The 13,229-nt window shown below is 46.9% G+C and overlaps 1 pseudogene; it reads left to right on the top strand.

The window, feature by feature from the left end:
* The first annotated feature begins 618 nt into the window (after positions 1-618).
* The window catches only part of LOC136480184 (uncharacterized), a 30,331-nt pseudogene continuing 17,720 nt past the window's right edge, over positions 619-13,229 (top strand).

The raw sequence follows: 13,229 nt of genomic DNA, 5'->3' as shown, positions 1-13,229 counted from the left end.
ACGCAACGCCTCCTCCTCCGCACGGGTTCACGTCAGCAGCGCCGCCGGCACGTCCTACAGTTCCCGCGCCTGCTCCTCGGCGTGCAGCCGCCACCGCTGCGTCATGCTCCCCGCCCCCTCCCTTTCTCTCCCCCCATCCCTCTCACCTCTGCTCGCCTTGCCCCTTCTCTAGGCACAGCCATTGGGGATGTGGTGGAGGGAGCGGCGCCGACCAGATCTAGAGAAGGGAGGTGGCGCCGGTGAGATCTAGTGGAGGGAGGTGGCGCCGGCTAGATCTGGATGGAAGGAGGCGGTTAAGGAAGAGCGGTGGCGGTGGCGGCGTACGAGGAGGGAGGTGGTGGAGTCGCGGAGAAGAGGCCGCTCTAGGGGAGAGGAGAGAGAGAGGTTACGAGAGCGGGTGGGTGAGAGGGATGGCCGGACGGGAAAGGGCAGGAGACTGGAGTCCAGACTTCTCTCTTCGGTCCACAGGATTTGATAATTTTTTCGGGTCCGCGGTCAGCTATGAGTGACGCATTTCCTCTCTACGAGTCTCTGGTAGTAGTTCTAGTTACCAGAGACGCGTCTACTCGAAACAAATCACTGAAAACTTATATTAGTGACGTGTTTTGTTCACTAGCCATGGTGCGACATCTAGTCAGTGACTCGTTCTGTTTATCCGCGTCACTGATATCATATTAGTGACGCGTTTCAATTCTAAGTCACTGACTATGGTGTCTCCATTGTGCTGTTTTGGCATAGTGTAATCCCCATTGAGAAGCTCCCAGATTATGCCAAAAGTAAAAGAACGTTTTCTAGGTAATGTAATATTCTGTTTTCACATAAATTTATTTACTACTATTATTTTTAATTTCATTCCAAAAGTACCTATATACTTGTTGCTATCTGTTCAGATGTTATTAGTAAAATCACGGGAGTTCAAATGCAGCGATAATTTCTACAAGTTCAGGGGATTCAATGATGCCAAGAGTAGTGCACTTACAAGATCTAAAGTATGTTCATTTTTACTGTTTTTTCTTACATTATTATGTAAACAATTTTTAGTGTCCAATATCACACTAACTTCTTACCTCATTGCTAGGGGAAGCACGATCGAGCTATCATTATCAGGGAAAAGAGCCACTGAGTTTGGTGGAGAAACCACTACCCCAGATCTGAACATTATTGTCGGTTCAAAACCCCCCCTTTGTTGCCGGATTTTAAACCGACAGTGGCATACCGGCAGTGATGGGGGGTTGACATCACTGTTGGTTCTTAAAAATCGACACTGGTATGCAGAAAATAGTGTCGGTTTCTGGTTTCACCCAACAGTGTCTAGTTGAACAACACTGCTAGTTTGTAGTCCCAACCGACAGTGATGGTTACTTCAAGAGTGTCGGTTCTTGGCTCAAGTCAACAGTGTTGAGCAAGCCTACACTGTCGGTTCATGGCTCAAGCCGGCAGTGTTAAGCTAGACAACACTATCGATTTATAGCTCAAGCCGGCAGTGTTGAGCTAAACAACATTGTCGGTTGATGGCTCAAGCCGACAGTGTTTTGCAAGACAACACTGTCGGTTTGTTGATAACCGGTAGTGTTTTGCAAGACAACACTGTCGGTTCGTTGCTAACCGGCAGTGATGGCCCATTCGCATTTTATTGTTTTATAATTGATTTTAATTTATATTTTTCGTGGAATCGGGTTTCGCTTTATATACGCTACGTAGACGACAGGTCCATCAATATTAAATATTACAAATGTTACGGTTACAGTTCAAATGTTCTTATCCAAATCTCAATCCCTCAAAATAAAAAAGAAATGTTCTCGGACTTCACAGATTGTGCAATGCTTCTTGGACTTCTTACAATAATCTGGCGAGCCACTCTAGGCCATACTGGTCCTTGTACCTCACGGATTGTGCAATGGTAAATACTCCATCTTTTTCCAATACCTCGGCTAAGATGAATTTTGCGAGCTCCGATTGCAGTGTGACGATCTCCATGTCTAACAACCTTTGGTGGTTATATTTCTTGCGCTGTCGTTCAAAAAGATGATATCCAAAGAGGAACATTAAATCATTTTGTTTAATTATTAACAGCCATAAATGAAATGAGGATTATACACACCAACTTATCGGCTTCTTCTAATTTCCCGCCGATGTAGCGAAGCATTGCCCACATTACATAAAATCCGCATTGATTGTTTCCCGTCGGCTGTGACAGGTACTTCCCCTCCATTTTGACAACCTTGAATGGGACCGGCGTCCCACCGATATGTCTTCTTCTGACACTGAGCAACATTAAAGGGAGAAACATTAGAAAGCGGTATGTGTGATTAGAAAATAATATGTTATTAGGATCGCTTAATAATTCAACACTGCCACCAGTGCATCCAGATGATGAAATGATTTTTTCTTCGAGTCCCACACCTCGATCAGATTTTTGGCAAGATTGACACAAATGAAGACAAAATGGTTGCTACAATCACAGAATCCTAATTATCGAATAATCTTAACGAAAAAAGAAGCATAAAATTAAAAGCCGAGAACACATACTCGCAGTTGTAGGCTAGAAGTATGTGGGTTTTCTTCTTTATCGTGAATTCGTCGAAAACAACAAACAATCTATGTTTCAGGTCTTCCATGTCACATCCATAGAGGCCTAGACATGTCCTCTCATTGACTCGCAAGGGGTCCAAGAAGCCTATGTAATCCCATTTGCTTTTTAGAATGCAAAATTTTGCTATACACCTACATAAAATCATGGGAAGTGCTCAAAAGTTAACAATTTGTCTCGAGAGAGTAGTTAATTGTAATATTGTGCATGTAGGGTACTTACATAGTCCACAGCGTCAACATTTGAACATCGAGAGAACGTTTCTGGTATAGCTGAAACAAGCACTCCCACTCAACATCGAACTTCTCTTCTTTAGGATAATGGAAAACATGTGGCGAACGGATAATAACCTCAAAACCAAAGTCATCCATCTCTATTGCTTGAGCCATGTAATATTCATGCAACTGGCGCATATATGTTGTCAAATTTTTATACTCGTCATCGGGAACAAAAAGATTGCCCCTTTCATACTTCATTGCCGGTGTTCCCGTCCCTTATACATCATAATAGATGTTCACGGCCTCTTCCATGGTTAATCCTAGGTTGTCTTCGTCGTACTTTTGTATGTTCCTTAAATCTTTATTGTGTATTTATTCGTCTCTTGTTGTAGCGTATTTATTCTGTGTTTGCCTTTCGAATTCGGACTTCAACAAATACGAAGGCAGTGAGGCACAGAGATTGAAAAAACTAACACAATCTTCCTTCGAGATGTGTGCTGTAAATTTTTCTTTCATCAAGGTGGTAATGCTGCCACTGAACGACCTTTTTCTTATCTGTTGGTCCACTTTGGGAGCATTAGCGACCGAATCCAAGGACCTTTTCTACGACTGCGAGGATGTCCTTGATCTTGTTTTGGGTTGAGGTGGAGGAGGAGGATGACGACGAGAATTCTGTTATCCCGGTGTTGATGAAGATGGAGGAGGAGGGGGAGGAGGAGGAGGAGGAGGAGTCTCTTTTCTCAGGGCTAATGAAGATGGAGTTGGACGAGGAGGAATAGAAGGAGACCTCTGTCTTCTCAGGGCTGATGGCCCCGGATGAGGAGGGTAGTGATCTCTGTTGGGAGATGGTGAGTGATCATCGTAGGTGGGCGAAGACTCGCAGTCGTCCTCATCATCATAGGACAATTGATGGTCAAGCTTAATGAAGCGCTTGCGCCAGGCCACTCGAGAGCCCTTGTTTTGACCAAGTTTTGGCATGTCTTCCACTATGGGGTACTTAATGGGTATCTTGTTAAACTTTTTATCAAGTATTCTGTCAATGGTGACGCGAGCGTACCCCTGTGGAATTGGCGGCCATTAATTGTCCTGTCTCCCACAGGCCAGGCCTGGCCAAGCGCCACCTTGTCCTTTGTCCATTCCTGACGGATGTACAACTTGACATTGACGGGTTCAGTGATGTCGTCCACTGGATGAGGCACATTCGCCTCTTCTTCATCGAGCGGGGTCGATCCGCAGCTGCTGCGACCCCTAAACTATGGGCTAAAGGCAGTAGAAGTAGGGTTTTGTGGTACTCCTGACCCCTTGGACAACAAAATTTGCTCGACTCGCGCTTCAACAGTCGCCTCAATCCATGCTTCCATTCTATCTTCCATCTCTTTTAGTCGCCTCAAATACTCTGCCTCCTGTTCCCCTCTACCCCTCGAGCAGCTCTGGTAAGTGTTAGATTCTTGGGGGAATGCTAGTTTCCAACGAACAACACCAGTTCCTCTAGTGCGACCAGGGTGCTCCTTGGTTCTGAGTGCTTGGGTGAGCACGTCTTTCTCCCTATTAGAAGTGCGAGTCCCTTCCTCACCTCCTCAGTTACCTAGGAGATCCTCTGGATGAGTTCGCTCATGGGTTCATTTGTGGAGCTAAAGCTCCCATCCTCGGCGTGCCGTACATTCCTCCCCATACAGTATAATATCGATCTAGGCTCCTAATCGGCTGTCTCAACCTGAACGCCTTCCTCAGCAAGGCGATCCATCTTTTGAAGTTCTGCTTCAAATTCTGGCATCTTATTGGCATAGCCACAAGAGCTGAGATGATGAGGATTCGTCGCTTTCTATGAGTTCTCCTTATTCTTCCTGCTCAGTGCTAAGTACTCCTTGGATAACCTATATTCCTTGAAATCCTGCTAGAAGTCCTTCTGCTTGCTAAACTGTCCACCATCGAAATCTGGCTCTTTATTTTGGAGGACAAAATTCTTGTACAATGTCCCCTTGAAATTCTTGAAGCATGTCCCCATGATTTCTTTTGTTTTTTTCTTGACTAACTCCCTGTCATACTCGGTTGGGAAAGTGAAATACTCTGGGATCTTGACATCCCATATGTAATCCTTCTCACTTTCGGGAACCCTCCACCGGTCATCATATTTCCCAATCCACTTCCTATACCTAATCGGGATGAAGTCCCTAACAAGTAACCCGAGGATAGTCTTGTATTTGGGCAAAGCTATAGGTGGTGAGAGTGGATCCTTAAATTCATCGAACTCAGTAATGTGCCAGTGTGCATTCCTACCAACAGGAATCTTTGACATGCCTTGCTTGGATCTGGCCTTCCTGCTACTCGAACCATCTGGCTCCTCAGCCGGTGGAGGCTCTGAAAGGATCAAGATGCCCAAGAGGGGGGGGGGATGAATTGGGCTAATTCTAAACTTTCTTGCAATAATCAAATCCTACGGATAGCCCAATTAACCCCTTGCGCTTAGAAAAGTGTTTCTATCAAACTAATGCACAACGGACTTGCAACCTATATTCCAAACTTACTCTAGCATGGCAATTCTATGAATGTAAAGACAAGTATTGAATTGCTCAAAGTAAATACTCAAAGTAAATGCTCAAAGTAAAGAGAGAGAGGAACACGGCGATGTTTTGCCGAGGTATTGGAGAGTCGCCACTCCCCACTAGTCCTCGTTGGAGCACCCACGCAAGGGTGTAGCTCCCCCTTGATCCGCGCAAGGATCAAGTGCTCTCTATGAGTTGATTCTTCGACACTCCGTCAAGGCGAATCACCCAAAGCCGCTCACAACTTGAGTTGGGTCACCCACAAGCACCGCCGGGTGATCACCAAGCTCCCAATCACCACCAAGCCATCTAGGTGATGGCGATCACCAAGAGTAACAAGCACGAACTCTCACTTGACCACGCGAAGCCTAATGAGAAGATGGATGCACACTTGACTACTCTTGATTCACTAATGAGGCTACTCTCTTGGATTCTCAAATCTCAATCACCTCACTAGGACCTTGCTCTTCTTAGCACTCACAAACATGTTTCTCAGCTATTGGAATGAGCAAAAGTCACTCCACACACGAGTGGAGCTTCTATTTATAAGGCAGCCTAAAAAACGAACCGTTATGAGCTTCTACGGGGTGACCGGACGCTCCGATCATGTTGACCGGACGCTCCGGTCAGTTCAACTCGTGATCCAGTGGAAATGTGTTGACCGGACGCTGGCAGGGTCCGGTCACCACTGACTGGACGCGTCCGGTCGCATGAAACCCTCACTGGATGCTTACTGGACTCGACTGGACGCTGAACCCTTAGGGTCTGGTCAGTACTGACCGGACGCGTCCAGTCACAGATTCCCTTCTCTAGAACCTTACTGGAGTTGACCGGACGCTGTATTTCAGCGACCGGTCACTTAACCGATCCAGCGTCCGGTCACACCGAACGCTGTCTGCTTGATCAAATAAACTGATCGGACCCTACGCCCAGCGTCCGGTCGCACCGGAGCCAGCGTTCGGTCAGCATTTGACCCTCCATTCACTTCTAACTCTCGATCATATGTGAATGAAGTTTGCTCCAAAGGATCTTAGGCATTCATAGGAGCTACCTAGAGCTAGTTTCAACAAGTGTGCACCACACCTAACTCACTAGACTTAACTAGGTCAAGCTACCCGTCCATATCCCCCTTAATAGTACGGCCAAAGGAAAAACAAAGTCCTAAACTACTCTAAGTGTCTCTCCAACTCCAATCGACACTTAGAACTAGTCATCCTTAACCTTGTCGTCCATCCTTTAAAAACCAAAATGATTTCCATCGTAGGGGCATGACCATCTCGATTGCCCAATCGATCACCATTACTATGACCTAACTCAATTGCCTCTGCAAAACACATGTCAGTCATAGTAATCTCGTATTGACATTAATCACTAAAATCCAACTAGGGGCCTAGATGTTTTCAATCTCCCCCTTGTTGGTGATTGATGACAATACCACCTCGAGTATGTGAAAGAGTGAGGTTTTTGATGGGCTTTGTTCATATAAGCTTTTGTCAATAAGAACAAAAGAGTTAGGCAAGCTTATATGACCCAAGCCAACACAATGTACTCAAAGGATATGAATTAAGCAAGAGTACAAGTAACAAAGCTCATTTGCTTCGAAGTATAAATGCGGAAGCAAAGGCAAATGAGCATAACACATGTGATATATGACATATAAGTAAATTCAAAGTAGAAAGCACACATGTCATAGATATCAAAGCTCATTTGCTTCGAAGTATAAACGCGGAAGCATAGGCAAATGAGCATAACACATGTGATATATGACATATAAGTAAATTCAAAGTAGAAAGCACACATGTCATAGATATCACTATCACATAGATATAATAATATGCATGAAAGTAAACACACGAATGCATAAGTAATAGTGTATCACACAAATAAAACTCCAAATGTATATAATAAGCTAATACTATATAACTAGCTCCCCCTAAATCTAGCTCCCCCTGAGTCTACATACTCGAACCCTCTCCCCCTTTGGCGCTAAACACCAAAACCTAAGGGTCGGTCGGTGGGGCTACAACAGACGAGCCGAGCGCTGAAGTACGTGGAGCAAGATGGAACTGGGTGCCATCATCATCTGACCCTGAACTCTAAACTGATTGACCCTCTGAAGCAGGAAGTGTCGCTGAAGCGGTCTGGGTCTGAGCTGGGACAGGTGCTGCCTAGGAAGCTGCTAGTACATCTATCGTAGGATCTGAAGAGGCGATAGACGATGGGAGCCTCTGAGTAGTCACTACAACTGGAGCTGCTGTAGAAGGACTAGCGGTATGCATGTGTGGCGGAGTAGGCATGCCGGTCAACTCGCTGAAAGATGCTCCAAGACTCCTGTAGACTGATGTGTCAGGCACGAATAGCGAGGATAACTGCTCTGGTGTGAAGCCCATCTAAAGAGGCGTGAACTGCGGGGCTACCACTGGTGAGGACAACCACTGGGACACCTGAACTGTAGGTGAAGCAAATGGAGCTGGGGGCTGTCCCTGACTCTGAAGCCCGCTGGGCTGTACTGCTGGAGTTGTCGAAGTGGTGGCAGGCGGAGCAAGCTGGGGCGAAGGCTGTGGCTGTGGGGCCCCAAGTGCTGTGACGACATGCTGCATAAATCCCATGAGCTGCTGCTACATAAGTAACTGCTGGTGCTGAAGGAGCTGCTGCTGCCGTTGGAACTCGTCCTGACGAGCCTGAAACTGTGCGAAGTTGGCAGCTGTCTCCTGAGCCTATCGTGCCTGCTCCCACTACATCCGCTCAAGAATGGCAATCAATGCGGGGTCTGTCTGCGGTGCAGGTGGTGCTGAGCTGGAACTGCTAGCCTCTGCATCATGTCTGCGTCGAGGCATCTGAGGTACAACTGATAGTCATCATCCGAGCTATCACTAGACTCGGTCATCCCCTGCTATGCCTCAAGCTGCTCCTCCTCTGTAGCGGCTATGCCTCTGATGATCTCATCCTACTGAGCTGCTGACTCTGGAACATCTGGACGATGGCTGGGCTAAGCAGGTGCCTGTGGAGTGCTGTGCCTGATCCTTTGTGCCATGTTATATGCTGGAAACTCTGTGGTGGCAGCCCTGTACTCAGCAACTATCTCTGGGGTCCTGACTTGCACACACTTAAGCATCAGGAAAGTAATCCAATGTGCATATGGAAGCTGTCTATGACCCTTGAAGCCCTCAGCAATAGTATCCTCCATCTCAGATAGAAGGAGGTCCCAAATGTCGAACACTATCTGCTGCATCAGGGCATTCAGGAGCTAGAGCTGTAGGCGAGTCAGACCCTCTCTGTATCCCAACCTGGGAAGTAGTGTCCTCCTGATAATGGCCTCTAGCACTCTCGCTGTAGGAGTCAAGTCACTGGGGTTCCTGCTCGACCCCTCACCAAAAGGCTCCTTGAAACAATGTCGCACCAGATCTGTCGGGGGCACCATCCCTCCATGAGGATGCCTGGGAGGCTCCTGCTATCCATAGCATACCTCATGCAACTTGATAGGCTGATCCTATAGCCTTAGTATCTCCCGAGCCCTGAAGCTCATCACCCGGTAATCTTTACCATTGAATGCAAAGTGAATGAAGTTGTGATGCGGATCAACGTAGAGTGAAGCATAAAACTGCTGGACCCAAGATGGTACATATACTCCTGTCTGGCCAATCAGATCTATGAGCCCCAGCAAATATGATAAGTAGGGGCGGATGTGCTCTCCGGCTGCTGCCACAATAGACTCTAAACTACAGACTCTTTGAGATCTAAACACTGCCCCACTGTTCAGATATGCGTTGTAGAAGTCCTCCTAGAGTGGTGTGTAGAACCCCTCAGCTGCTCTCTCATCCCTCCTCGGAGGGAACCACACGCCGAACTCAACAAAACGCAGCTGGCGAACCTGCCTGGCCGTAGCGGCCCTCAAGTCAAGGTGTACCACTGGAGGCAGACCCTGTGGTCTGGGCGGAGGGCGTGAACCCCTGCGCTATGTAGCTGGCCTCGCTGGAACTATAGCACTGGTATGACTAGAGCGGCGTAGCTGGAGTGCCGGCTTGGTCTCCTCGGCCTACTGGCCCTCCTGAGTCTCCTGAGCTAGCTGAGGCTCTACTGGTGGGGGCTGCTGTTGTGCCTCCTACTGGGACTCCCCCTGACGCTAAGGCTCCTCAATAGCTAGACGATGACCTGCCATCATGATAGTCCCAGGTGGACTACCATGAAGTCGCTCAATCTCCCTCAGTCTGCCCTGCGCATCTGGTGCCAGCTGATCTGCTATGACGACTCCACTATGAGCGCCTCCTCTCTCAGCACGCTCTACGGCCTCAGCGACTGCAGCTGCTCTTGCTGTCTCTGCGTCAGGGTACTTGCCCTTCTTGGATGTCACCTGCTTTGTTGACTTGCCTTTCGATCCTGCAGGCTGGCACGGTGGGGGCCTCCGATCATCATCACCTGGGCCACCACCAACATTCTTGGTGCGAGCCATCTGATCTGACAAGAGGATGAACTATCGCTGATGAAGATCAACTGTCAAACTGACACTCCCGAGGCTTGGCCTCGATCCTTACTCGCGAGCTTGGCTCCGAGTTGACTGTCAACTGCCACAAGAACCTCAACAGCACTGACTCGCTGCATGATAGAATAGATGGATATACGAATAAATACAATATATCTAATAGATGCGAAAACCTAGGAAGCAAGCAATGTAGGTACGAAATTGAGGCGACGGGCAAGCTACCTGATGAATCAGCGATCCGAGAAAAGGAAAGACGTCACACGGGGGAACCCTCGGAACCGGCTGGGGCTAGGGTTACGAAGAACAGCGATGAACCAATGGCCCTAGATTATTTGAAATTAGTGCATTGCATTACAATTTGATCTAAGCAAATCAAAATTGGAACAAGGATCTAGCCTTACCAAAGAGGAGGTAGGCCTAGGGCAATGGAATCGGCCTTGAGTGACGCTCGGTGCCTGGCAGCCGATGGCGGCGCTGGCACAAAGAGGCTCGGTGGCTTGGACGCGCGGAGAGGCTTGGCAACGGGCTCCTCTGCGGCGGCGCGGTGGCGAGCGAGGCAGGGGCGAGCGCAGGCAAGGGAGGCGCGATGGCGTGCGTAGCTAGCGCAAGGTGCTCGGCACATGGCTGCGGCGGCGCGGCGAGCTGCGGCGGTGCGGAGGCTTGGGCGCGGGAGCGGCGGCGCTAGCTAGGGCTCGGCTTGGTCACGGCGGGATGCGGGGAAAAGGGTACGGCGGTTCGGTTAAATAGATTCCCCAAACGTGACAAGAAAGGAAACGGAAAAGAGTCCTGAAGCCGCGCGGGATCCACTGACCGGACGCTCCGGTGGTAGCGACCGGACGCTACCACCCATCGTCCGGTCGATTCTAGAGAGGTCCAATTCCTCTGGAATCGGGACTAGACGTGTCCAGTGGTCCATGACCGGACGTAGGCAGGGTCCGGTCAGTACAGCCTGTTCCTTCACCAAACGACCGGACGCTGGATCCCTTCCTGACCGGACGCACAAACACAGCGTCCGGTCACTCCTTCAGCAACAGTTCACCTCCTGTGATCTTCAAAGTTCCTTCACGCTGCCTGTTCCTAATCAAGTCCCAACTTGAATAAGATCCAAATAAACACCAATTGGGACTGATGTGAGTGACCTCTCTCAAACCCTCATATATTTGTTTTTTAAATATTTTGCCTTAGGCTATAATTCTTTTTAAGAAAATAGGCAATAAGAGGGCAAATGGAACAAAATGACAAAACAACATTCATGCATATGCAATACTTGTAAGTAAGTCTAGTTGCTTGTCAAGTTTGATCCAAGGTTAAGCTTCTTCACACGCTTTTCGGCAGTTATCTTAACCATGTTAGACAAGCCCTATATGCATTGCCAAAAAATAAACATGTTGTATATTACAATGAATGCAAGGGACAACACAAGCTCAATTTTTAGTGAAGTTGCTAAAATCAAGTACATTGAGCTCATTCCGCAATCTACAAAATATAGCCTCATCTAGCGGTTTAGTGAAGATATCCGCTAATTGATCTTCGGTTTTTACACCTTCTAGTGATATATCATTTTTAGCAACATGATCTCTTAGAAAGTGATGGCGGATATCTATGTGCTTGGTGCAAGAGTGTTGAACCAGATTATTTGCAAGTTTTACCGCACTTTCATTGTCGCACAAAAGAGGTATCTTTTCTAGAACTACACCATAGTCTAGCAAAGTTTGTTTCATGTATAAAATTTGTGCACAACAAGCACCTGTGGCAATGTATTCCGCTTCGGCGGTGGACAAAGCCACACTATTTTGTTTCTTGGAGGACCAAGACACAAGAGATCTACCAAGCAAATGGCACCCTCCGGATGTGCTCTTTCTATCAACTTTGCATTCGGCGTAATCCGAATCGGAATAGCCAATTAATTCAAATAAAGCTCCTTTGGGATACCAAAGGCCAATGCTTGGTGTGTGCTTAAGATACCTAAGGATTCTTTTTACGGCAATTAAATGTGTTTCCTTAGGACTAGCTTGAAATCTAGCACACATACACATACTAAACATGATGTCGGGCCTAGATGTGGTTAAATATAACAAGCTACCAATCATAGAACGGTAGAGAGTTTGATCAACCGGGTTACCTCCCTCATCTAGGTTGAGATGTCCATTTGTAGGCATTGGTGTCTTGATTGGCTTACATTCATCCATCTTGAATCTCTTGAGAAGATCTTTTGTGTATTTCTCTTGAGAGATGAAGATGCCTTCTTTCATTTGCTTGACTTGAAAACCAAGAAAGAATGTAAGCTCACCAATCATTGATATCTCGAACTCCTTCGACATCAATTCACCAAATTCTTTGCATGAGTCTTCATTTGATGATCCAAAGATGATATCATCAACATATACTTGACAAATGAAGATATGCCCATCAAGCTTCTTGGTGAATAGTGTGGTGTCGACCTTCCCAATAGTGAAGCCCTTCTCGATGAGGAAGTCCCGAAGACGCTCATACCAAGCTCTTGGGGCTTGCTTAAGCCCATATAGTGCCTTGGACAACCTATAAACATGATTAGGATATCTAGGGTCTTCAAACCCAGGAGGTTGATCAACATAGACTAGTTTATTAATAAAGCCATTTAAAAATGCACTTTTCACATCCATTTGATATAGTTTCATTTCATGATGTGATGCATATGCAAGAAGGATACGGATGGCTTCTAATCTTGCAACCGGTGCAAAGGTCTCTCCAAAATCCAAACCTTCAACTTGAGAGAACCCCTTTGCAACTAGTCTTGCCTTGTTCCTCACAACAACACCTTTATCATCTTGCTTGTTACGGAACACCCACTTTGTTCCAATGACTCTTGCACCTTTTGGTCGCTCTTCAAGAGTCCAAACTTCATTGCGAGTGAAGTTGTTCAACTCTTCATGCATGGCATTTATCCAATCCGGATCTTTAAGAGCTTCTTCTACCTTGGTAGGCTCATAGCAAGAGACAAAAGAGTGATAAGCAATAAATGAAGCAAGTTTTTGAGATCGAGTCATTACACCCTTTGATGGACTCCCTATGATGAGATCTTATGGATGATCTTGTAGGATAGGTGTATTTCTTCTATTGACCACTTGAGGAGGAGGTTGTGGAGCATCAACATCTTGTGCTTGTACCACCATTTGCTCATGGGAGATATGAGTATCTTCATTTTCTACTCTCCCATCTTTTTCACCATCTTGTGGTACACTTGATGAAGAAGGTTGGTTAATGACCTGTACATCATGTTCATCATCTTTTGGCTTGATGTCTCCCACCAGAATATTCTTCATGGCCTCCCTCAATGGTTCATCACCTACATCATCAAGATTCTCATGTGCTCCTTGGGAGCCGTTAGATTCATCAAATTCCACATCATATGTTTCTTC

Source organism: Miscanthus floridulus, chromosome 9, assembly GCF_019320115.1.
Source record: "Miscanthus floridulus cultivar M001 chromosome 9, ASM1932011v1, whole genome shotgun sequence".
Classification (NCBI taxonomy): Eukaryota; Viridiplantae; Streptophyta; class Magnoliopsida; order Poales; family Poaceae; genus Miscanthus; species Miscanthus floridulus.
The sequence above is the reverse complement of the archived record's forward strand: the minus strand, read 5'-3'. Positions and strand labels throughout refer to the sequence as shown.